At 36.3% G+C, this 4,527-nt stretch overlaps 2 protein-coding genes across 4 annotated transcripts in view; one reads left to right on the top strand and one right to left on the bottom strand.

Moving 5' to 3' along the window:
• Positions 1-686, bottom strand: part of LOC108749019 (axin) — a 30,150-nt gene extending 29,464 nt beyond the window's left edge. For all 3 annotated transcript variants that reach the window (XM_018487507.1, XM_018487511.1, XM_018487512.1), the window contains exons 1-2: positions 362-686; positions 135-281 (exon numbers count right to left, since the gene is read on the bottom strand). The gene's annotated coding sequence lies outside the window, so the exon portion shown is untranslated. The remainder of the gene's footprint in view (positions 1-134; positions 282-361) is intronic.
• Positions 687-2,310: 1,624 nt separating this feature from the next.
• The window catches only part of LOC108749022 (fatty-acid amide hydrolase 2-like), a 9,481-nt gene continuing 7,264 nt past the window's right edge, over positions 2,311-4,527 (top strand). The window contains exon 1 of the mRNA XM_018487515.1: positions 2,311-2,644. The gene's annotated coding sequence lies outside the window, so the exon portion shown is untranslated. The remainder of the gene's footprint in view (positions 2,645-4,527) is intronic.

Here is a 4,527-nt window from a genome sequence, read left to right as displayed (position 1 = left end):
GGAGGGGGAAGGGGGGGAGGGGAGGAGGGAAGAAGGAAAGAGGAGAGAGCGAAAGAGAAACGGAGAGGACGGAAGCAGCGAAGGAGGGAAGAAAGCAACAGCGAACAGACGAAAGCAAAAGAGCAATGACTCACTCTGTATATCCGTCGGTGTTTACTGACGATGCCGGGACGACAGCACGGCTTCTTGGCGACTCGGGGACGACGACTGGCGGTGTAGCCGCGAATCCATGCTCTCGCGGAGGTGTCAACTCGCCTGTACTCGCGGCGATTCGCCGTGAGCTGCAACGCGACACACGTCTTGTTTCTCTTCCATCCTCTCTCTCTCTCTCTCTCTTTTGCACGCATTCTGGTATATTTACCTATATACGCATATCCCTCTTCCCCTCGCTCGGTACAGACGGATGATCCACCGTGATCTGGTCGGCACTTCTTCGACACGGCGCACACCACACCGCTAAGCACACCAACGAACACACGCATTCACGCGCGACGATTCGCGGCACGCACTCGACGACGGAGTACGACGAGACGGCAGGACGTGGTCGTCGTCAGGCGTCTCGCGGAGGGACGGAGAACGTACGGGACAGCGGCAGGGACCGCGCGCGAGGGGGACACAAAACGCGGATTCTAAGGACGGCACGGGGACACCGCGTAACTTCGCAGGCACATCTCGGCGGTCGTCGCCATCGGTCGCTGCCTCCCGCACGAGTGCGTGTTACGCACGCGAGCGCGCCCTCACGGCCCACCGCTGAACCCGCTGGCCCGCTCGGCCGATCAACACGATCCCCCTGTCGGTAATCCTTCTCCTTCTCCCCCTCCCCTCCCCCCGCCCCCCGATCAACCAGCGCTCCTCCATCATTTCGCGCCAACGCGGTGCCTCGTGTGCCCTGCGGTAGTAATTTGTAATTTATACGATTAATTGTATTAATTAATAAAAAAAAAAAAAAAAGAAAATAAAGTTGTATATTTCAAAATTACGTCTATATGTTTTTAAATATTTGTTTACATGATGTTTACAAATTTTTTTATGTAGTCAAAACCAATATATAATTATTGTAAATTGAATAATACAAAAAAATAAAGAAATAATTTAGTTTTAAAATATTAGTATGATAATATATGATCTTTGCAGAGTTTATCTTTTCTCTTTTCCTTCATATCAGAGAGTAAAAGAGAATTTCCTCAATTTTTTTTTAATAATCTTTTATGGCTTAATAAATTGGTGAAATGCAGAATGCGTGCAAAAAGTGTAATTTATAAGTAGTTTTTTTCTTGATTTTCTTGATATCAAGAGATTTTTTTAAAGGAATCAGTTATAGGAGAAAGCAAAAGTTGCATGTACTGTAATTATTGTGTGTGCGATATAGTAATTACGTGTGGAAATTAAAAAATTACTATTTTCAACGTACTTGATTGTAGCTTAGCAGTGTTGTGTGAAATCGATGCGGACCTCAAATAAATTTTGCTTTAAATATGTTTTCAAATCACACGTACGTTAACATTCAAGTTAGAACTTCTCGATTATAATCAATTAAAACAAATTTAATTTTTAATTAATTTTCAACATTTTAAAATAAGATAAAAATATATTTCTATCTCCCTCTTTCTCATTAAAAAAAATTAATATCTAAATAAGAAAATAAAATTTTCAATTTTAATTTAAATTTTATTTTCTGACTTATAGATATTTTAATCTCTTTTACAAAAGAAAAATTATATTCTTCTAGAATGTCATACTAAAGTGTTGAATTCTATTTAAAAACTAAATTTGATTTGGAAATAAGTTCTAATTAGCTAAAGTCAGGAAGTTCTAACTTGAATATTATTACAATAATGCATTGTAATATGATATTCAAGAATACATTACATAATGTGTACGATTAAGAGTAGTGCAAAGCAATTATATTACAAAAACTGATATATTTAACAAACCACACTTTCTGAAAATTCAAATAATATATATTTAGCTTAAATATTAATCTAATATCCTGAACTGTCAATTAAACTCAAAATCTAATATCCTGAACTGTCAATTAAACCCTTTATCGAAGAGAGTAATAACCGGAAATATCGGAGACGTTTAGAAATTATGATGATTGCGCAACTATTGGTGAGCAATTGCTAGTGCTTGGCAATTGCTTGCAATTCTAAATATATTTATCACGCAGATCTGTTTTTCTAACGGCTGATCACGTGTCCTCCACACGCAACTGTATTGAGCACAAATCCAGTTCCCCAGAACAGGCACCCTGGAGGTCCCTCGGACTCCCCCACCGACTTTTGTTAAAATATCAAGTCGTACCATCGTTACATTCAGTCCGCTATGCCGCGCGTCGATGGTACACGTTAAACGGGGTGCGATCGAAACTGGTTCAACAAATTGTTTAGATTATTTTACCAGAACGCTCTCGCAGGCGCGCAGTATTTTTTTTTCACGACGAGAGAGTGTCATGCCCCCAAAGAAATAAATTTCTTATCAAAAGACACTGATAGTGTCTCGACGTTAAGATAGATACGTAGACGTGCAGTGATACTGTAAAGTATTTTTCATTTCTGTGCGTTTTTCAGTGTTCTTCTTCAGTTTGAAAGTTAGAAAAAGACAATCCAGCAGAATTAGCTTGAATTGAACATACAATTTGACGGTACGTGCAGTAAAACGATTTCTTATTCCACAGCAGCAATCTTTCCGGCATGTAATAGTGATCTCTTTAATGCGACAATACTACGAAACAACTTGTCTAAGAAAACAGATATGTAATTAGCTCAGTCATATGTAAATTATAGTCCACAAGATATGATGATGCCGCGTTGTGAATTAAGTTCAAATACATGAACAGAATCTTTTTTAATTTTTTATTTTACTTCAAGATTTTATACATATTTTACGATTATATTTTTGGTTTTGTTTAATCTATATATTATCTTCTCACAAGTATGTGATAATGAGAGATAACTGCGATAAGCAAATAATATAAAAAGGTGTTATTAACAGTAATATTGTAAGCAAAGAAACACAATTAATTCAATGATATACACTCACTTCTATGGAATGATTAGAAAAAAGCAACCTTGTTTGATTACTATTTTTAAATATTGTTCATAAGTTATATGTATCATCTGTTATTAAGAAGTTATCAATTATTTTCGTTTCTGCACGGAAAGAATAGTTTCGCTGCAGTATTTAAGAGTTCAACTAGATACAAAATCTAAAAATAATTTTGTTGGATCACTAAAATAATTATGTAGAATGCTCAAACATTCATGATAACGCAAAGATTTCAACAACTAGTTTGACCTAATTATTTTGATGGTCGAAGAAAAGTTATTTTTATATCTATCTAGCTAAAATTTCAGATACATCAGCATCTTTATCGTTTCACAAAACGATACTGTACAAGGTATATCAATTGAATGTCAAGAGAAAATGTTCCAAAACACGATAAGATAAACATTTTCCGTCGAATATTTCGAATATAATCGGAATTTTAATTAGCGGATATATTAATTTTAAGAAGAATTATCGTTTATATTTATTGTTAGTGATGTAATACCAGGACATTTTTCTATCGAACTATAATTAATATGTTGCTGTGTTTAATTTTTCAATAAACGTCTTATTAACACATTTATTTTATTACATTTCGGAGCAAGCACTTTGCTCAGTAGTCCAATCACATCAATGCGTAATAATTTAATGACGTTTATTGGAAATAAATAATACTTTGTTGATGCCCTCCCTTTCTGCGCAAAACAGCATCCAAGATTGCCAATTAAAAGAAGTAATAAAAAATTATTTATTACAAGAAACTATTTATTCCAAATGGTGAACATAATTATCACGATAATTAATTGCAACAAATTATACTGCAAGTTACATCGCACACGAAAGCAAGCGTTTTTCTCAATCGCGAAGAGCACGCACATTATCTACAAGCCCTCATGCCACTTAGGGAAAGGTGAGAAAGCTGACGACTGCGTGATCTTAAGAACCGAGTTTTTAATCTTTCGAAGTAATTATCACACTAGATAAGAGCAAATGCGTTTTCGATGCAGTGAGGCTCTGTCGTAAATGTTGAAACAACCTGAGTGAGCGTCGCGCTGAATATCATTGGGCGAAAGCTCTTTTTTTACGTTTGCAGCTGATAATGAGGAAATCACGTCAGTATATGCCACCTCATGTAAAAAGAATTGAATTATTCAAGATACACATGGATTCGCGTGCGTATATATCCAGGTTTAGGTATTTCATCGGTATTACGTCGTGTGTCTCGAAGCGTACTTGACCAAAGGGCAGGTCGCATCAGTTAATTTACACTAGCGTTTAGTCATTCCTTCTTTCGCAGAAAATATTGTCGTAAACAGTGAAAAAGAGAAGTCTTTATTACCATGTTAAAACGTTAAGCTTTCTCGGAGATAGCGAGAAAATGTCAACGAAAAATTGAATGTAAGATATATATATATATATATATCTTACATTCAATTTTTCGTTGACATTTTCTCGCTATCTCCGAGAAAGCTTAACGTT

Source organism: Trachymyrmex septentrionalis, unplaced genomic scaffold (genome assembly GCF_001594115.1).
Source record: "Trachymyrmex septentrionalis isolate Tsep2-gDNA-1 unplaced genomic scaffold, Tsep1.0 scaffold25, whole genome shotgun sequence".
Taxonomy (NCBI): domain Eukaryota; kingdom Metazoa; phylum Arthropoda; class Insecta; order Hymenoptera; family Formicidae; genus Trachymyrmex; species Trachymyrmex septentrionalis.
This window is presented reverse-complemented; position numbering and strand designations above follow the sequence as displayed.